Below are 23,038 nucleotides of genomic sequence, written 5' to 3' on the forward strand. Positions count from 1 at the left end.
TCCCTTGGAATAATATTGACCGTGGGCCTATCTGAGATTTTTCCTGTTCAGATTTTTGTCACGCTCCGGCACAGCTCGTGCACGACTACTTCGGAGTTTCTTAGGGGCTTTTACAGATTCTTGAAGGAACTGTCGAAACCGTCCAGGTTGATTCCGAAACTATAGCACTGTTTTACTCCTCGTTCATCACGGACAATAACGCCGAAAATCCGAGACGAATTTGTGGAGTAGTTTGTGCGCAATTTTATGCAATGCAGGGCAACAGAAGACGCCAGATGCTGAGAGTATGGCTGAGCTCCGGGTCTGGAAGTACGGGAAAACGTCATACGGACAGGTTCAGCCAGGGAGCAAATCTATGCGTTTTCGTCAATTGAATAGTGGCAGTTGACGAAAGGGCCCCAGCAGTGGGATTCGACCCTACACACTCCGATTGCCGTGATGTAACCCACACCCTGAATCTACGCGTTTCGTGCGATGGTTTGTCTTAAGCACACACTCCTCATCGTCATCTAACTTTTCGAGGATAACACATATTGCACTTTCATCAGGCATTACATTACGTAAAGCTCATCCACATAATAGTATACTGAGTGTTTCCTTTATTCTTACGCATAATTTACAAAAAGGGCTATGTGAACAGCATTGAGTATACCGCTTTTACAGATCAGATGGGTTTTACGGGTTTTACATTCACTGGAAGAGAATATCTTGTGGAACACGGGAGAGGAGACCAAGTAGGGATAACTTGTTTAATCGGCAGTGCCGGTATGAATAATCGTTCACTGTAAATACTGCATGACTGGTTACCTCAAATACATTGATTAACCCTAATTAGGGCTTTGGGTTGAACCAGAGGCAATTCTCTTTGAAAGCCGTTCTATTTTGTAAAAAAAAAACCGGAAAAACTGAAACGAGCAAGTACGTTCAAAATATCAATCGTCGACTTATGATGTGTACAAATAACTGAGCCGAAACAGCGTGCGTCAGGAGCGCAGGGTGAACAAAAGTAAATCCGAATGGAGCGATTTTTGACGCGAAAACGCGACGAACTCCGTTGCCAACGCCAGCGAAGATACTCCCGAAACACGCCTTGTGCGGCGTGCCCCCAGTGTTTCACGAACACACGAACGTAAGTGCGCACCGATGTTATATCTGAAAATATACAAGACAATTGCTAAAGTAAATGCATATTTAAAATTACCTTGTAGTTTATATGTCACGTGTCACGTGTCGCGTCACACTATGATCCCGGTACGGTGAGGAAGCGGGGCGTAACGAACGCCGGTTGTCTCGCGGAACGTAGGTGGCGATGGGAGAAGACTACGTCGGACTCAAAACTAACCTTAAGACAAGACGGAAATTCTCGCAATGACTTGGCCGCTCTGTCAGCTTTCATTGCCGATAGACCACCCCAACTTCTGGCAGTGTCGTGACGCCGAGCGTTTATTTATTTATTTATTTTTCTACGTTCCTTGATAGAGGCTAAACCACATGGAGCGACGTTTGAGAGCGATCGTCGCTCACGACTTCGTCGCACCACAAAGCACGACAACGCGATGTCGCGCACACAGTATACCCAGACATGGGAGTCGTATGCCTGCTAATACGACGTTGATAAACATGTACAAAACAATTACGTATCACGACATGCAGCACACCTTGTACCGACTGGAAGCAGGGGTGCATTCACTACTGAGAAAAGAAGCAGAAACCGTGCCTGTATGGGTGGCATAACTTTGGGCACCATGACCGCACCCCACTTAGGCTTCTTTTTCGTTTCACGTGCTCGGTGTATTCTGTCGTGCTCTTCGTCGCTGCTTTTCGTTTTTCTTTTCTTTATAATCGTTTTGTGGAGGCAGGTCGTGCCCACTCGACTTTTCAGAAATAACGTGCTAGTGGTGCGACAACCGGTATGTCCTGATTGGTGCTTCGTGGTCTGCTTTCAATCAATCAATCAATTTATTGTACTCCCAAAAGCCCCATACGGGCGCTACATGGGAGGAGTGGGTTACAGGAAGTGAAGAAAAAAATAATACATAGAAAAAAGGCAGTAAAACAGCAACAACAACAACGCCGCTATACAAGTAGGTTACATGAGTTATCGTAAATGACGCAAGATTTATACACGAGATGTCGTTTCAAATATCCTGAGGTGCGGTTAGCTTTGTTAACGATGGAGCTAACGTGGACGTTCCAAGAAAGATCGTTTTGCAAATTAACACTCAGATACTTATATGATGCAGCGGACGAAATTATAGAACCGTTAAGGGAGTACGAGTGATTGAATTTTGGTGTTTTCCTACAAAATGGGACGTGGCAACACTTATCAATATTGAGTGACATTAATCACTTACTGCACCTGTGATCGATGAGGGTGAGGTCATCTTGAAGGATGAGATGGTCGTCGGAAGAGGAGATGCGGCGATAAAGGACACAGTCATCGGCAAAGAGACGTATGTTTGACTGTATGGACAAAGGAAGTTCATTAATGAACAGGAGAAACAGGAGAGGTCCTAACACAGTACCCTGCGGTACACCGGAAGAGACTGGGCGGCCGTCTGAAAGTACGTTATTGGCGAAGACAGACAGCGAACGGGAACTCAGGAATGCAGAAATCCAAGATAATGTCGTGGAATCAATATTAAAGTTCCGCAGCTTGGTCATTAGTCGGCCATGAGGAACCCGGTCGAAGGCACGAGAGAAATCAAGGAATATGACGTCTACCTGTAGTGTGTTGTCCAGATTAGTATGAATATCGTGAATGAACGAGGCGGGTTGGGGTTCGCAGGAAAAGTGTTTGCGGAAGCCCTGTTAACAGGGAGAAATGAGGCCATTACACTCGAGACAGGACATTATGTTTGAATGTATTATATGTTGGAGAATTTTAGATGGCACATTCGTTAGTGATATTGGACGATAATTGTTAGCGTCGTGCTTGTCATCTTTCTTCTAGATAGGGATGACTTTACCTACCCGCCAGTTCTCCGGGACGACAGCAGAAGATAACGACTGCCGGAAGATAGCAGTTAGATAGGAAGAGGAGATGATTAGTGCCCTTTAAAATTTTACTGTTGATGCCATCGAAACCACATGACAAAGAAATGCGGAGCGAATCGATTAGCTTTAGCATACGGCTTTCAGATATGACGATCGGCTCCATGGGGGGACAGTACATGGAGAACAGCTTGGTATGTCACAATTAAAAATAATTAAAGAAACCCAGCGCTGGGTAGGACAAGGACAGAGAATAAAAACGACAAGGACCGGCACTCGGTGCCAGTCCCGTCAGTCAGTGCCGGCAGTGTGAGTGCCGGTCCTTGTCGTTTTTATTCTCTGTCCTTGTCCTATACCCAGCACTGAGGGTTTTTAATTCTTTTTAATTGAAACATGTACCAACCAGCCCAAACACTCGCTCTGTTGTAGATGGGTAGAAATCCAGCGAACCGGTAGAGATGTAGGAAGGAAGTTGCCTGAGGACAGAAGCCGCCGATATTTCGAACAGAGACTGTTCTTCTGTTCGAGACTGTTCGAAATATCGGCGGCTTCTGTCCTGAGGCAACTCCCTTCCTACTCGCACTGTCGGTATGTCAGACGGACTTTCTGTTGAAAAGGCCTGCGCGAAAGTATAGCAAAGCAATTTTGCGCCCTGGTCAGGCGGGACAGTGCCCCTGCCTTCGTGAAGTAATATCTCATTATTGTTAGCTCTGGCTGGATTTATAGTGGAACAAAATTTTGGGGGGTTCTGAACAAGGAGCTTCGGAAGGTTCCAGGAAAAGAACTTGCGTTTCGCATCTCTGACAGCGTGCTTGTAGGACTCGGCACATGAAATATACATCTCCCACAAGACGGCGGAATTCCTAGTTTTCGCTCTTCTGAAGAAGTATTTTTTTTTCTTTTTCAGTAATGATTTGATGGACTTGTTGTACCATGGGCCGCGGGATGAAGTTATGATGGACATAGACGGAACGTATCTCTCGACAAGGCTGGACAACAGTGACTTATAGAAGAGCAAATTCTATCGACAGAGCGAGATGGCTGGCTTAAAAGAAATGGCTGAAGAGATGAAGAAAGAGCATCGTTTATGGCAGTGAAGTTGGCGCGGTCATATAGCCGAATCACCTTCTTGGTGGTACGACACTTCGGTGTTTCAGAACGTATATTAAAGTGAATGACACTGTGGTCGCTGGTGCCGGTCATGCATGTAACGGAACTAACAATATCTGGTACTGGGGACTACACCAAATCTAAAATATTTGCAGTGGTGTCTGTGACCCTGGTTGGGGACGATATGATTTGGTGAAGATGAAAATCCAAAGACACACTGAAAAAATCTCTAGCAATGGTGGAACAACCGGGCATGACGCAAGGTATATTCCAGTCGATACCAGTAATGTTAAAATCTCCCAGAAGCCCGAGTTTGTGTTTAGGACAGCGTATAGTAATATCAGATATAACAAGAGACGGCTCCCTTACAAAATCTGTGACATAAACCGGCGGGCGGTACATATTCCCAACAGTACATTTGTGAGCCCGCACTGTACACACACCCAGACAATCTCAAGAACAGACCAGACTGGTATTAGATATCAAGAAAAGGTGTTTCTCACGGCAATGAGCACTCCCCCACCCCTTCCCCTACCTCTGTCTTTGCGATAGTAAGTGAAATTCGTGAAAGATGGCATTATCTCGGAGTCATTTACGTCGGAATTCAACCATGTTTCGGTGAGAAAAACAATATCAGAACAAGTGGATAAGACAAGATATTCAAGGTGATCTCTCTTGCCAAGAATGCTACGAATATTAGTGTACAGGATGGAGGGGGAGAAGGTTTGGGCGTAGGAATGTTAGGCACGCCGGGCTATCTGTTGGAACGTGCAGCAACAGTCCCAAGATCGGCGTCGGTATCGAACATCTTTCCCTCTATAGGGCTGTTGCACTGAAGTTTGCACAGCGCTATTTCGGCCCAAACGGCCGCGGATCCCAACAGTAAGGAGTTCCATCAGCGGGTTTTGCATGGTGTGTCAAACGGTATGGTGCCAAGGAAGCTACAAAACCTGTAGGATCTCAACAGAAAAAGCGGTGCTTCTTGAACAGCGCGAACAACTCGAAACCGTGTACTTGAAAGTGCCGCGATGTCACTACCAATATAATTAGAATGCTACTGTATTACTGACTATGTTTTTAAATTAACTTATTGTTTAACTGAGATGATATAATCGCCGTCACAAATTAATATGATCCCAGATGTTGCGGGAGGAAAGGTATACAAAACGCTGAAGGTATAAACGTAATATAGAAGTACTCTTTTATACCCTCAGCTGCCGTGGAAGGTATAGAATCAGTGATCTGTACCTTACACATGGTTTAAACAGGGTATAGACAATGGTGATGAGGTATAAATGTCGTACTCTAAACCTTATTTATACCTTTTTTATACCTTTTATATACCTTTTCTTCTAACAGTGCAGGGCAATGAAAAGAATCTGAGGATTTACAACATATATTCCTAAGATCTCTGAAAAAAACGGCAAGTCATTTTCAGGAATTTATTTTACGATTACACAACTTGCTGAAACTGCAAAACTATCAATCGTGACAGTTCTGACAGAAGCTTTCTAATGTGACATTGTGGTACCTGTTCAAGTGACACCTCTCTTGTGCCATCAGTTTTCAGTAAAAGAAAAAAACAATTCAGAGCATATAACAAGCCATGCATACCATTTTTCATATCGCTAATTGAAGCGTGATGTGGTGAGTTGGACTATCCTTGAGTTGCCTATGTATAGCCGTATATATTTCCTTAATATAACATTCTTATACACATAGTTGATCGCATTAGAGTTCACCAGTTACCTATAGACATGCTGCATGAGCAGAGCAACTTTTACTGAATACTTTAAATGCAGTGAAACTTTTTATAGATACAAATACACTTAATTCCTAGATGATCCTGGGCATATACCCAGAAAGTGTTGTCAGCTCGATGCGAAAAAAAGTAGTTTTTTCGCATCAAGCTGACAACATTTTCTGCGTATTTTCTTATTCGGCGTTGAGAATTACACCCTTCCACATGATTACACCCTAACGATGTTGACGGTGCTAAAGTACACCTTAAAAGGTGCGTGCCCTGCACATTTGGGTTTACACCCTTTAAGGTGTAAAAAGATTTAGAGTGTACTGCATGAAAGAGTGAGCAGTAACCAAACTCCTTGCTGCCATGCACATGCGTGCCTTAATTCCCATCCTGTTTTTGCCTTACGGAAGAAAACAAACCAACCATGTAAACTGGACATTGTGCTACCGGAAACAACATTTATACACCACATGGTTCTAAATATGGTGGAAAGGGAGAATTATTTTGCTCTAACACCTATTTTACACCCCAGAAGAGTAACATTGTTTCCACAAATGGTGTAATTGAGCAGGTTTGAAACGATTACACCCTGATTACACCCAAATTACACACAAAAAAACGTTTTGAAATTAACAGTGATTGACGGAGAAATCTCGTTCGTGAGTACCTTCTTCCCCATTTTCTTATCATGATTTCAAAGTAAAATGCACGAGTTCGGCTTCCGCGTTAAAGTTTTTGTTCATGTGTCGTCGTCCTTCCAAGAAAGTAGAAGCGGATCGGTTGGTACGTATCTATATTGAAAGCGACAACAAGAAACGCAGAAGTACAAGTTTCAACTACGTGTACATCATACCGAAGAACACACCGGTGTCTAGTAGGGGCAATCAGAAATTATTTCGTTCCTCTTTATCCTGAAACTCTGCTGTGCATGTATCGCTAGCCAGATATGGTATTGAAAATCGTGGTATACCCTAAGCCTACTTGTTGTTGCAAACGTTGTCGCGATGCACAGGGTGTTCGTTTTCATTCGCTACAGATTGCTGATAAGGATTGGACGAGAGGCGCATAGATGATGAATTTGCGGGTGGGTTATACGGCCAGGCGGACATTTTCTTGCAAGCATTTCGAGCAAACATTAGATAGCCGAATAGGAGACAGTCCTCTTTCAAAACCACTGTATTTTTAACGCTGAAACAAGCGCTACGTTAAAATATCCATCGCCGACTTTTACTGAGCACATTTGTATATTGGACCATGACATATACCGTTGGCGGCATACCCTAAAATTGGTTGTCGTAGACGGCCACGCTGACGCGGCCAACATCACGACTATCGCAGGTGGGGTCATGCGTTCTGGGCCGACTTCACGGGAAACTGTACCGACATTTGTCGAACAGCGTCTGAAGAGAACCCAGGGAGAACACCCTGACAACACGGCCGCCGGCCGGATTACAACCTGGGTCACGTCCGAGCCTCGGTGGGACTACCATCCATCGTATCCACAGCGGCTTTCTTTCTTTTTTTCTTTTTTGTTAAGTCAGAAAATTGTATTTACAATGTTACAATATTTATACTGTGCACGGCCACGAGGCACAATAGAGCGAATCTTACTTCTTGGAGGATTACGTTACCATGTCTACACTGTATTTCTTGTCATTTCTTGAGCTTCAGGACTTTCCAAGACCGTTTAATGGGCAGAAACAATGAGTTTATACACCGTCGCCTGGAAGCAGTCAATGCTGGTGCACAGGCCATAGCTAATGTGACGTCCATCCATTTTTGGCGTCCCCTTATTTTAGTTCGGCGATATTAAAGAGTCCACTTCAACGTTCCCCGGAAATAATACCAGGTTGACTTCAGGTTCAGGTTCGCTTCCCGAATAGCCACTGCTATCCGTGCCAGTCAGAAAAAAAAAATGCAGACCTGAGATAATCACGGATGGTTCCGATTTTCTGTGCGTTCAAGAAATTCATCAGCTGCCATTCGACGTCAAAATTCAATTTGCGGTTTGTCAGACAAGAAAACTAACGCCTTTCTGCAGACCAGACACACGTGGGACAGCGTTTCAGCTTCCCCAACTCGCACTTTACCAATGGTAACTAAAAGCCCTTCCACAATTTCCCTTTTCATGCTCGGAGGACTTCCATGTGCAGGTTTATTGAAAAAAATTTAAAGGCCGGTCTAATCGCATAGAGGTGGCGGAAACACCTTTTAACGGTATCCCAGTACAGCAGCATTCTCTTTACTACCGACAGGTATTCCCAAGTAAAGAGGCTCCCAAAGAAAACGGTGGCATCGGCCACGTCTCCGTGCATGCTCCCGGCAGTCATTCTTGCACACAGCTGCGGTGCTGACAATCCAACGTCACTGGCATTCACCCCTAATCACGTGCATCGGGCCCGCAGTGTGGGGTCATTCTGATCACGGTCTAGTCAAGGCGGCAAGTGTTGGAAGATGCACAGATGACAATGCACTCTCATAGGAAACCAGAAAGGGAAATATTTGAATCATTGTCGATCTAGAAAGGGGGAAATAGGTGCATCAGCCTGACCCTTGTTTTAACAGACAGGGGTTTTCCTTTCAGGTTAAACACCGGTGTGTTGTGCGAATAAATTCATTGTTTCTGGTGCCCACCGTCTGTTTGCCACGTGTGTGTTTGGGTCGTCTGACTTAACGCTTTGAAGAACAGCGTGTACTCCAATCATCTTCATAGCTCGATAGCAAGTGACTCCACGATATGACTGAGCGTTAAGACCGATCCGCATGGAGCGATTTTGCTCGCGATTAGCGCCCGTCGGCGTTGGCGCGACGAAGTTTTGACGCACACGTGCAGATTTTCGCCGTTTAAAGGGCAACCTCCATGGAGCGAATCTTTGCAACGAAGTTCGCGCGGCAGACTGCCACGCGCGTTCCGCCGCCAGTTGTTCGCCGGCACCAGCTCCATGGGGCGAAAAGCCAGCGGACGGCGTCGGGAAGTCATGCTGTGATGTCACTGTTGCCAGGGTATAAGGTGAAAGCTTAGTGAAATCAGTTGCTCGAAAAAGTGCATTTAATGTCACAAATTTTGCAACTAAATCCAACAACTGTCTGAAAAGCTGCGCCCAGTAACGTACCGAAAGGCATTCACTACTGCGAAAGGAAAACATGTTTCTTGGCAGAGAATGCCTCACGTTCTAGCGATGCAGTTGGCGAAACAGCGAACAGATGACACCATCCAGTTGCAAGAAGAGGACGATGACGATGATTCACGAGAGCAGACGACCACGTGCAGACGATCTGGCGTATATTCGTAGCGGAAGAGCACTTTGATTGGTTCATCTGCAGTTGACGCTACCGGAATCGCGGACGCTGGGCGAAAATATCGGGGATGGGCAGATAGGCGGTGGACGCTCACATTTTTGACGCCTCGCGCAGGGCGTCCGACGCTGAGCGAAGTTCACAGCTTTTTCGCTGTAAATTCGCTCCATGGAGGTTGCAGCTCCGCTGCTGTTCCGAAAGTATGAAGACGTTGTGATATTCAGAACCGTGGTCCCAACTTCATTCATAAACGCACATTGCTTTCCAAATTTCCATACTCCTTCGTGAGAAATTTGAGAAAAACTACCGGGCGGCGGTTCCACTTGTGACGTCATACTTGGAACTGCGCGGATTGGATAGTCACACCTAGCCAGCTCTGCCTGGCAACCAGTTTGTGTTTACACTCCGTCATGACCGCTGTATCGTGCTGAAATAGCTGTCACGAGCTATCGGGGACCACCGCACCGTTTTATCATGTTTCTTATAAGGAATACTTCGTCTTCGAGCACGTTCTCGTTCTCAATAGCTTTGGTGGTGCTTCCTGCACGCGCAGCAAGTCCGCGCATAGTGCGCTGCCAAAGCTCTTGAGAATGCGTAAGTGTACGTCACACGTTAGGTGTTAGGTCTTGTTGGTAGCATGAAGCACAGTGCGGGCACAGAATGTCCGCTCACGACGGCCGTCGTTGCACAACGAGGCCATCCTGTAAGGCTTGTTAAAGAAGACCGGCAAAACTATATTTGAGGCTATTAACGACAGCAATTATCACGGAACACATCCAAAACATTCACCTTCGCCCATAGATCTCCGCCACCGCATCGACGATTTGGCGTTAGCCAAGCCACGAGCGCGGCTAAGCCAGGACGAAGCCGGGATTGGTCAGAGTTTGCCGACCACAGGACCGCCGTGCCAGGGAAATTTAAAAAAAATTGTTTTCTTAAAAACTACAAACAAATGGGTGAACATTTTTCACATGTATGCTCCCTGTGCGGAAACGAACGCACAGCCCAAGCATGGCTCCATTCTGTCGCAGTCGAAAATCGGCGGAGCTGAGCTTTAAGGCTAAACCACATGGAGCGAGAACTAGCGCGATTGTCGCGTTACGCGACGCATTTCTTGTCCAGCGACGGGCGAACGACGCCAGTAGTAATAGGTCTTGTCCATTTGACGACATTGCCGCCAGGGCAGCGCCACCGTCGCGTCTGGGCCGACTTCACTCGCGTATTTTTCCCCGCGCGGCGCCAGTGCGGAGGGTTGTCCGCGCGCTTATCGGCGAGGGGAGGGCTGCGTGCGCGTTTACCCTCTCACATTTTTCAGCCTGGGCCAACTTCTTTCGTCATTTTTCAATCTGCGCCGACTTTTTTCGCGACTTTTTCCCGTGCGCGGCAGGCGGCGCTCGGGTGGAGGGCTGCTGCGGTGGGTGGAGCGTGGCCGGAGGGTTGCGTGCGCGCTTACCCGTTCAGCCTGGGCCGACTTCTTTCATCATTTTTCAATCTGTGTCGACTTCAATCGCAATTTTTTTCCCGCTACAGCAGGTGTGCAGTTTACATGCAAAGGATAGCCATACACAAAAGTACGAGTGAAAATATATTTATTAAAGTCATTAGTGTCAGGAATTATGTTATGACTCTGTGTGAAGGAGAAAAACTCAGTCAAAAAATCTGATGCAATAGCATTGAAGGAGTATGTTATTAGTGATAATCACGAAAGTTTTCAATTAAGCAGAAGGAGTAGCACATTTTTAATAAAAGAAGATATTTTTAATCAATACGATTACTATCAAATTAAAAGTTTTATTATAAAAAGTCTAGCATGACAACCATAGCGGAGTTTTAATTACATAGTTCTAATATGTAACTTCATGCGCAACAGCTAATATTCCATTGTGATACATTTAATTAAAGAATATATTTTTAATCAATATAATTACAATCAAAATTAAAAGTTTTATTATAAAAAGTCTAATATTCCTATACGTGAGAACCATCAGTGCAATAGCGGGAAGTTCTGACAGATGTATGTGAACAGCAGAGAACCTGGAAGACCATGGGACACGAACACAAGAGGAAATAAAATCTATACCAGTACAAAGAAGATATTCCACTTCACCACATAGCACACTACTAGCCAACAAACAGAATAAAGAATGACAAGAACACAAGAGGAAATAAAATCTATACCACTACAAAGAAGATATTCCACTTCACCACATAGCACGCTCCTAGCCAACAACCAGATCTAATGATATCTACCCTGATTTGTTGAAGACGGGTGCCGATAGATGTATGGAAGACCGCGGAATACGAACGACAAGAACACAGGAGGAAATAAAATCTACACCACTACAAAGAAGTTATTCTTAATCAAAACAACATAGTAATCTATTATTCAAAAATCAGAAGAAAAAATCAAACTCATCAGAAAATTAATATTCCTATATGTGAGAACCATCAGTGCAATAGCGGGAAGTTCTGACAGATGTATGTGAACAGCAGAGAACCTGGAAGACCATGGGACACGAACACAAGAGGAAATAAAATCTATAACAATACATTGGTTAATCAAAACAACAGAGGAGGAGACTATCATTTTAAATATCATAAAATCATCCTCGTGACTTCCCCATACAATTTTCATTCTAAGAGACACTTTGTTTTATGAATTCAACACAGAAAATATATTAAAAAATGAACTTCACTGCGTAGCACGCTCCTAGCCAACAATCAGCTCTAATAATATCTGCACTGATTTGTTGAAGACGGGAGGCGTACACCTGACAATTATGAACATTTTCGAGCGCAATAGGGAAGATTATTCCAACATTACACAATTAATCAATTTCTTATTAAGTAAACAGCATAGACATACGGAAATAATGAGAAAAACGATCAACAGCTAATAGAGAACCAAAACACATCACATAAACAACAGACACATGCAGGAAAATAAATGAAAAAGAATCTATCAAAACAATCAACATGCACGGATGAATGGCAGAGAAACACTTTGAACAGCACATGATGAATAATTTAATACAGCACAGAGCTAACGCTAAGAAACAATCTAAACGGCGCATCTGCCAACGTGTAAACAACACACAGGAAAATATTACTGAAACAGATAATAGAGAGTCAAAATCCAACACGTAAACAAGAGGTACACAAAGGATAAATAGTTGAAGAACAATCTAACAAAGCAAGAAACATGCACGGATGAATAGCAGAGAAACACTCTAAACGGTGCATCTACCAACGGTAAACAACAGACACATGCAGGAAAATAATTGAAAAAGAATCAATCAAAACGATAAACATGCACGAATGAATAGCAGAGAAAGGCTTTGAACGATGCATCTGCCAACATGTAAACAACACACAGGAAAATAATAGCAAACATTACAATTTGAAATAATATATCTTTTGAACTATCATAAAATCAACCTTGCGAGCTAACAATATCCTACTCAGGCACTTACCTTGACAGAGGTATCCAAACAAGCACCACAGCTTTACAATAATTACAACCAGACTCGAGACATGGTGGGGTCACTCTCTCCCTCTATGCAGACTGGTGGGGTCACTCTCTCCATCTATACAGCCCAAAAAGCGGGGAGCCTGTTGTCAATCTGCGAGGTGGGGAAATCCTCTCTCTTTTTCAAATTCTTTCCTCCAAAAAGGAAATATTCTTAGGACCGGTGTACAGAGGCGAAATTTTTCATTAATCGCAAATAGACATTGGAATTATTCGATTCTAAAGAACACAATAAGAATTCTATAAAAAAAAAAATCTAAGAATAGACTTTCTAAGCAAACGAGAAAATATTATCGGTGCAAACAATACTCAACGAGAAACGTTGCATTTAATGTATTTCAGATCAGACACAACTATTAGGCAATCATTATTCTCAACTCACAAAATATCAATCGAGTGAAAGTCAAGTTTATTCAGTGATAGAAACAATACTAATTCGAAAACGAGAAACAAATTTAATTACATCGTTTTATGTTAACTTTGCAATACACGCAGAAGTCGCAAACAACTCATCTGAAATGCAAATTATATTGTTTGCTACAGCGGAAATCAACGCACACAACATTCCCAACTAGTAGAATATTTTTATTAATATCAATCGAGTGATCACCTGAAACAAAGTCAAAAGCAATAATTACTTTAGGCAAACATTTTTCATAATCACACAGCGCAAATATACATCACAGAAACACGTCTTTTTCATTCAGGACCCACTAGTGGAAACGAAGTGAGAGAGTTCCCGTACACATTCGGTTAAGGTTACGCCCGCAGGGAGTAGGGGAATCCAAACAATGGTCTCGGTATACAAAGCCATAAAATCGCTCCTACAATACAAGTTAGGGAAGGAGGGTCTCTTGCGCTGTCTTGTACATAGAATCACTGAAAGCAAACGTTTTTCCTTTACACATCACATCTTTTTTGTAAATTGACTTTCATAATTCTAACGTCAGGTGGAAGATTATGAACCTGATAATAAAATTTTAATAAATAAAATTAGCACCAATATGATTTAATTAAATGTCGAGGCGCACTACAAAACAGAACAGACAACTGATATACATTGAAGAGATTGACAGATTTTGTACTCGTTACCATACGTCATGGGAGGACCTGATAAAAAGCTGCTTCGAAAAGGAGGAGCCGCGAAACGATTCATTTATCGCTGCATTTCAATACGTCCTAGACATGGTCGTATTCGGAGACATGGCACAAATTATGGAATTCAAGATGCGAGAACTTGTATGCCGAATCTACAATAGTTATGAAAATATTTGCACGTCATCATCGGAAGGACCACTTGGGTTGATGGTGGAGTTTTTGAGGTTTGCTAACGAAGAATTGAAATACACTAGACCAAATGTAATTGTAATCATTGCAATGGGTATTGCATTAATCAAGAAAGCAATCAGATCAAATTATCATATACAAGCAGTCTATATCGCACGATTCATTACGGATTTGTTGAAATTACACCTAACGGTTGAAATGGAAAGTACATAAAAACATCTTATCACGTGGTATATTCCACTCTAGAACCTCTACACATTTATTTTATTCTACCAGTCAAGGATGTCAAATGAACAGAAGTTCAATATTGTCGTGCAAGGTCTGATGTATTATCACCTGTTGAAACTCAACAAACATATCAATTGCGGTGGACCACCAGACGATTTTCATCTAATACTCTCTTGTACGCCATTCAAGATCATTCATACAAAGAAAGGAAGCATCAATAAGAGGTTGTGTAAGTTCATCGCGACAAAGTGCAAGTTGTTGAAGCAATACAAACACGGCGACAACATATCACCTGCCTTAATCAACGCTGGATTCAAGCGCCCAATAATCAGAATAAACTACCTGATGTCTTCGGAATTCATCAAGCAAGACAACAAACGCAAACTTCAGAGTTTGGAATAGAATTGTAATTTACCAAAATAAACAAGTGTATAATTGAAATAATAATTGTATTCTTTGTCATCATTGTAATGTATTCTACACAGCGCAACGAAAGCAGCTTTTGATTAGATTGCTAAGGAGACACTACGTACAAGGATCTTCGCATGGAATCAGCGCTGGCAATCAAAGAGATTTTTACACGACCACACTCTATACAACACCGACGCCCGAAGGAAAGAATTGTAGAAGAATCGATAATAGAAATTTAGAGGCATGTTACATCAATATTTGCTTACAGAGAGGATCACCGAAAGCTTATTTTACGAATTAAATTGCACAGTGTATATATTTTCTCAAACTATTGGACAGTTGACAATTCTATATTGAAAGGAATCTATTATCAAATGACGCGAAGGTGGAGTCTACAATTCTAATCATCATAACATGCGGCACACAATTCCAATAAGATTTTGGGAGAATCGAATCACACAACTGTCATCAGAAATGCTTAATTGCTATACAATGAAGATGAGCACTATGCATAAGATATGTAATTATAATAAGTAAATATTCCTTTTGCAAACTTAACCAAAGCAGCACACATAAACGTAGCTTCAATTCACAGAATGTACCCGAGGTTTTTAATTAGCCATACTGAAAAACTACGAGTCTATTCGATATGTCACGGCATATGAGGCACTACAATTGGAAGGACATACATTAATTTTAGAAGATTTTAGCTCATAATGAATCAAAACGCAATCTCCAACACCAAAGGTTCGTGTTTAAATTTTCAAAGTCAAAACTGTACACTCTTTCTTACAATTTTTTTAAGATGTAGATTAAAAAGCTGTCTATATAGTCACACATTGTATACAAGATATTTGTTTGTACATTAATTGATAAAATTTATCAGATCACATTCCGGAGCAGTGGAGACTATCAGTAAGTGTTTAATTAAAATTTGAACTGCTACAGTAATTTACGAACTCAGTTGTAGAAAGCGTAATTTCACACCTTAGCTGGCTCACATTGATACGCGAAGGTTTTAAGAACTCCTTTGTGATGACAAAGAATTTAATCGAGTGTATTGATGTTTTCTATATACTCTATAACGTAATGTGAATTCTCCACGATGTGGATAGTAAAAGTTACGAATATTTTTCGAACAAAATTTACTTAAAACTCGGAGAAAGGGTCACCCGCGTCGTCGAATGCGTTTCGGCAACACGCCGGGCAGCGTTTCCAGGACACCCTTCCGAAACCGAACGCGATTCGGCGCCCAACGCGTTAACGCGGCATCCCACGCGAGCGTGTTGCTTTCTTCCGGAAACGGGTTCGTCGACGCGGGTGACCCTTTCTCCGAGTTTTAAGTAAATTTTGTTCGAAAAATATTCGTAACTTTTACTATCCACGTCGTGGAGAATTCACATTACGTTATAGAGTATATAGAAAACATCAATACACTCGATTAAATTCTTTGTCATCACAAAGGAGTTCTTAAAACCTTCGCGTATCAAAGTGAGCCAGCTAAGGTGTGAAATTACGCTTTCTACAACTGAGTTCGTAAATTACTGTAGCAGTTCAAATTTTAATTAAACACTTACTGATAGTCTCCACTGCTCCGGAATGTGATCTGATAAATTTTATCAATTAATGTACAAACAAATATCTTGTATACAATGTGTGACTATATAGACAGCTTTTTAATCTACATCTTAAAAAAAATTGTAAGAAAGAGTGTACAGTTTTGACTTTGAAAATTTAAACACGAACCTTTGGTGTTGGAGATTGCGTTTTGATTCATTATGAGCTAAAATCTTCTAAAATTAATGTATGTCCTTCCAATTGTAGTGCCTCATATGCCGTGACATATCGAATAGACTCGTAGTTTTTCAGTATGGCTAATTAAAAACCTCGGGTACATTCTGTGAATTGAAGCTACGTTTATGTGTGCTGCTTTGGTTAAGTTTGCAAAAGGAATATTTACTTATTATAATTACATATCTTATGCATAGTGCTCATCTTCATTGTATAGCAATTAAACATTTCTGATGACAGTTGTGTGATTCGATTCTCCCAAAATCTTATTGGAATTGTGTGCCGCATGTTATGATGATTAGAATTGTAGACTCCACCTTCGCGTCATTTGATAATAGATTCCTTTCAATATAGAATTGTCAACTGTCCAATAGTTTGAGAAAATATATACACTGTGCAATTTAATTCGTAAAATAAGCTTTCGGTGATCCTCTCTGTAAGCAAATATTGATGTAACATGCCTCTAAATTTCTATTATCGATTCTTCTACAATTCTTTCCTTCGGGCGTCGGTGTTGTATAGAGTGTGGTCGTGTAAAAATCTCTTTGATTGCCAGCGCTGATTCCATGCGAAGATCCTTGTACGTAGTGTCTCCTTAGCAATCTAATCAAAAGCTGCTTTCGTTGCGCTGTGTAGAATACATTACAATGATGACAAAGAATACAATTATTATTTCAATTATACACTTGTTTATTTTGATAAATTACAATTCTATTCCAAACTCTGAAGTTTGCGTTTGTTGTCTTGCTTGATGAATTCCGAAGACATCAGGTAGTTTATTCTGATTATTGGGCGCTTGAATCCAGCGTTGATTAAGGCAGGTGATATGTTGTCGCCGTGTTTGTATTGCTTCAACAACTTGCACTTTGTCGCGATGAACTTACACAATCTCTTATTGATGCTTCCTTTCTTTGTATGAATGTTCTTGAATGGCGTACAAGAGAGTATTAGATGAAAATCGTCTGGTGGTCCACCGCAATTGATATGTTTGTTGAGTTTCAACAGGTGATAATACATCAGACCTTGCACGACAATATTGAACTTCTGTTCATTTGACATCCTTGACTGGTAGAATAAAATAAATGTGTAGAGGTTCTAGAGTGGAATATACCACGTGATAAGATGTTTTTATGTACTTTCCATTTCAACCGTTAGGTGTAATTTCAACAAATCCGTAATGAATCGTGCGATATAGACTGCTTGTATATGATAATTTGATCTGATTGCTTTCTTGATTAATGCAATACCCATTGCAATGATTACAATTACATTTGGTCTAGTGTATTTCAATTCTTCGTTAGCAAACCTCAAAAACTCCACCATCAACCCAAGTGGTCCTTCCGATGATGACGTGCAAATATTTTTATAACTATTGTAGATTCGGCATACAAGTTCTCGCATCTTGAATTCCATAATTTGTGCCATGTCTCCGAATACGACCATGTCTAGGACGTATTGAAATGCAGCGATAAATGAATCGTTTCGCGGCTCCTCCTTTTCGAAGCAGCTTTTTATCAGGTCCTCCCATGACGTATGGTAACGAGTACAAAATCTGTCCATCTCTTCAATGTATATCAGTTGTCTGTTCTGTTTTGTAGTGCGCCTCGACATTTAATTAAATCATATTGGTGCTAATTTTATTTATTAAAATTTTATTATCAGGTTCATAATCTTCCACCTGGCGTTAGAATTATGAAAGTCAATTTACAAAAAAGATGTGATGTGTAAAGGAAAAACGTTTGCTTTCAGTGATTCTATGTACAAGACAGCGCAAGAGACCCTCCTTCCCTAACTTGAATTGTAGGAGCGATTTTATGGCTTTGTATACCGAGACCATTGTTTGGATTCCCCTACTCCATGCGGGCGTAACCTTAACCGAATGTGTACGGGAACTCTCTCACTGCGTTTCCACTAGTGGGTCCTGAATGAAAAAGACGTGTTTCTGTGATGTATATTTGCGCTGTGTGATTATGAAAAATGTTTGCCTAAATTAATTATTGCTTTTGACTTTGTTTCAGGTGATCACTCGATTGATATTAATAAAAATATTCTACTAGTTGGGAATGTTGTGTGCGTTGATTTCCGCTGTAGCAAACAATATAATTTGCATTTCAGATGAGTTGTTTGCGACTTCTGCGTGTATTGCAAAGTTAACATAAAACGATGTAATTAAATTTGTTTCTCGTTTTCGAATTAGTATTGTTTCTATCACTGAATAAACTTGACTTTCACTCGATTGATATTTTGTGAGTTGAGAATAATGATTGCCTAATAGTTGTGTCTGATCTGAAATACATTAAATGCAACGTTTCTCGTTGAGTATTGTTTGCACCGATAATATTTTCTCGTTTGCTTAGAAAGTCTATTCTTAGATTTTTTTTTATAGAATTCTTATTGTGTTCTTTAGAATCGAATAATTCCAATGTCTATTTGCGATTAATGAAAAAATTCGCCTCTGTACACCGGTCCTAAGAATATTTCCTTTTTGGAGGAAAGAATTTGAAAAAGAGAGAGGATTTCCCCACCTCGCAGATTGACAACAGGCTCCCCGCTTTTTGGGCTGTATAGATGGAGAGAGTGACCCCACCAGTCTGCATAGAGGGAGAGAGTGACCCCACCATGTCTCGAGTCTGGTTGTAATTATTGTAAAGCTGTGGTGCTTGTTTGGATACCTCTGTCAAGGTAAGTGCCTGAGTAGGATATTGTTAGCTCGCAAGGTTGATTTTATGATAGTTCAAAAGATATATTATTTCAAATTGTAATGTTTGCTATTATTTTCCTGTGTGTTGTTTACATGTTGGCAGATGCATCGTTCAAAGCCTTTCTCTGCTATTCATTCGTGCATGTTTATCGTTTTGATTGATTCTTTTTCAATTATTTTCCTGCATGTGTCTGTTGTTTACCGTTGGTAGATGCACCGTTTAGAGTGTTTCTCTGCTATTCATCCGTGCATGTTTCTTGCTTTGTTAGATTGTTCTTCAACTATTTATCCTTTGTGTACCTCTTGTTTACGTGTTGGATTTTGACTCTCTATTATCTGTTTCAGTAATATTTTCCTGTGTGTTGTTTACACGTTGGCAGATGCGCCGTTTAGATTGTTTCTTAGCGTTAGCTCTGTGCTGTATTAAATTATTCATCATGTGCTGTTCAAAGTGTTTCTCTGCCATTCATCCGTGCATGTTGATTGTTTTGATAGATTCTTTTTCATTTATTTTCCTGCATGTGTCTGTTGTTTATGTGATGTGTTTTGGTTCTCTATTAGCTGTTGATCGTTTTTCTCATTATTTCCGTATGTCTATGCTGTTTACTTAATAAGAAATTGATTAATTGTGTAATGTTGGAATAATCTTCCCTATTGCGCTCGAAAATGTTCATAATTGTCAGGTGTACGCCTCCCGTCTTCAACAAATCAGTGCAGATATTATTAGAGCTGATTGTTGGCTAGGAGCGTGCTACGCAGTGAAGTTCATTTTTTTATATATTTTCTGTGTTGAATTCATAAAACAAAGTGTCTCCTAGAATGAAAATTGTATGGGGAAGTCACGAGGATGATTCTATGATATTTAAAATGATAGTCTCCTCCTCTGTTGTTTTGATTAACCAATGTATTGTTATAGATTTTATTTCCTCTTGTGTTCGTGTCCCATGGTCTTCCAGGTTCTCTGCTGTTCACATACATCTGTCAGAACTTCCCGCTATTGCACTGATGGTTCTCACATATAGGAATATTAATTTTCTGATGAGTTTGATTTTTTCTTCTGATTTTTGAATGATAGATTACTATGTTGTTTTGATTAAGAACAACTTCTTTGTAGTGGTGTAGATTTTATTTCCTCCTGTGTTCTTGTCGTTCGTATTCCGCGGTCTTCCATACATCTATCGGCACCCGTCTTCAACAAATCAGGGTAGATATCATTAGATCTGGTTGTTGGCTAGGAGCGTGCTATGTGGTGAAGTGGAATATCTTCTTTGTAGTGGTATAGATTTTATTTCCTCTTGTGTTCTTGTCATTCTTTATTCTGTTTGTTGGCTAGTAGTGTGCTATGTGGTGAAGTGGAATATCTTCTTTGTACTGGTATAGATTTTATTTCCTCTTGTGTTCGTGTCCCATGGTCTTCCAGGTTCTCTGCTGTTCACATACATCTGTCAGAACTTCCCGCTATTGCACTGATGGTTCTCACGTATAGGAATATTAGACTTTTTATAATAAAACTTTTAATTTTGATTGTAATTATATTGATTAAAAATATATTCTTTAATTAAATGTATCACAATGGAATATTAGCTGTTGCGCATGAAGTTACATATTAGAACTATGTAATTAAAACTCCGCTATGGTTGTCATGTTAGACTTTTTATAATAAAACTTTTAATTTGATAGTAATCGTATTGATTAAAAATATCTTCTTTTATTAAAAATGTGCTACTCCTTCTGCTTAATTGAAAACTTTCGTGATTATCACTAATAAAATACTCCTTCAATGCTATTGCATCAGATTTTTTGACTGAGTTTTTCTCCTTCACACAGAGTCATAACATAATTCCTGACACTAATGACTTTAATAAATATATTTTCACTCGTACTTTTGTGTATGGCTATCCTTTGCATGTAAACTGCACACCTGCTGTAGCGGGAAAAAAATTGCGATTGAAGTCGACACAGATTGAAAAATGATGAAAGAAGTCGGCCCAGGCTGAACGGGTAAGCGCGCACGCAACCCTCCGGCCACGCTCCACCCACCGCAGCAGCCCTCCACCCGAGCGCCGCCTGCCGCGCACGGGAAAAAGTCGCGAAAAAAGTCGGCGCAGATTGAAAAATGACGAAAGAAGTTGGCCCAGGCTGAAAAATGTGAGAGGGTAAACGCGCACGCAGCCCTCCCCTCGCCGATAAGCGCGCGGACAACCCTCCGCACTGGCGCCGCGCGGGGAAAAATACGCGAGTGAAGTCGGCCCAGACGCGACGGTGGCGCTGCCCTGGCGGCAATGTCGTCAAATGGACAAGACCTATTACTACTGGCGTCGTTCGCCCGTCGCTGGACAAGAAATGCGTCGCGTAACGCGACAATCGCGCTAGTTCTCGCTCCATGTGGTTTAGCCTTAAAGCTCAGCTCCGCCGATTTTCGACTGCGACAGAATGGAGCCATGCTTGGGCTGTGCGTTCGTTTCCGCACAGGGAGCATACATGTGAAAAATGTTCACCCATTTGTTTGTAGTTTTTAAGAAAACAATTTTTTTTAATTTCCCTGGCATGGCGGTCCTGTGGTCGGCAAACTCTGACCAATCCCGGCTTCGTCCTGGCTTAGCCGCGCTCGTGGCTTGGCTAACGCCAAATCGTCGATGCGGTGGCGGAGATCTATGGGCGAAGGTGAATGTTTTGGGTGTGTTCCGTGATAATTGCTGTCGTTAATAGCCTCAAAGATAGTTTTGCCGGTCTTCTTTAACAAGCCTTACAGGATGGCCTCGTTGTGCAACGACGGCCGTCGTGAGCGGACATTCTGTGCCCGCACTGTGCTTCATGCTACCAACAAGACCTAACACCTAACGTGTGACGTACACTTACGCATTCTCAAGAGCTTTGGCAGCGCACTATGCGCGGACTTGCTGCGCGTGCAGGAAGCACCACCAAAGCTATTGAGAACGAGAACGTGCTCGAAGACGAAGTATTCCTTATAAGAAACATGATAAAACGGTGCGGTGGTCCCCGATAGCTCGTGACAGCTATTTCAGCACGATACAGCGGTCATGACGGAGTGTAAACACAAACTGGTTGCCAGGCAGAGCTGGCTAGGTGTGACTATCCAATCCGCGCAGTTCCAAGTATGACGTCACAAGTGGAACCGCCGCCCGGTAGTTTTTCTCAAATTTCTCACGAAGGAGTATGGAAATTTGGAAAGCAATGTGCGTTTATGAATGAAGTTGGGACCACGGTTCTGAATATCACAACGTCTTCATACTTTCGGAACAGCAGCGGAGCTGCAACCTCCATGGAGCGGATTTACAGCGAAAAAGCTGTGAACTTCGCTCAGCGTCGGACGCCCTGCGCGAGGCGTCAAAAATGTGAGCGTCCACCGCCTATCTGCCCATCCCCGATATTTTCGCCCAGCGTCCGCGATTCCGGTAGCGTCAACTGCAGATGAACCAATCAAAGTGCTCTTCCGCTACGAATATACGCCAGATCGTCTGCACGTGGTCGTCTGCTCTCGTGAATCATCGTCATCGTCCTCTTCTTGCAACTGGATGGTGTCATCTGCTCGCTGTTTCGCCAACTGCATCGCTAGAACGTGAGGCATTCTCTGCCAAGAAACATGTTTTCCTTTCGCAGTAGTGAATGCCTTTCGGTACGTTACTGGGCGCAGCTTTTCAGACAGTTGTTGGATTTAGTTGCAAAATTTGTGACATTAAATGCACTTTTTCGAGCAACTGATTTCACTAAGCTTTCACCTTATACCCTGGCAACAGTGACATCACAGCATGACTTCCCGACGCCGTCCGCTGGCTTTTCGCCCCATGGAGCTGGTGCCGGCGAACAACTGGCGGCGGAACGCGCGTGGCAGTCTGCCGCGCGAACTTGGGCACCAGAAACAATGAATTTATTCGCACAACACACCGGTGTTTAACCTGAAAGGAAAACCCCTGTCTGT

This window comes from Ornithodoros turicata, chromosome 2, assembly GCF_037126465.1.
Source record: "Ornithodoros turicata isolate Travis chromosome 2, ASM3712646v1, whole genome shotgun sequence".
In the NCBI taxonomy this organism is placed as follows: domain Eukaryota; kingdom Metazoa; phylum Arthropoda; class Arachnida; order Ixodida; family Argasidae; genus Ornithodoros; species Ornithodoros turicata.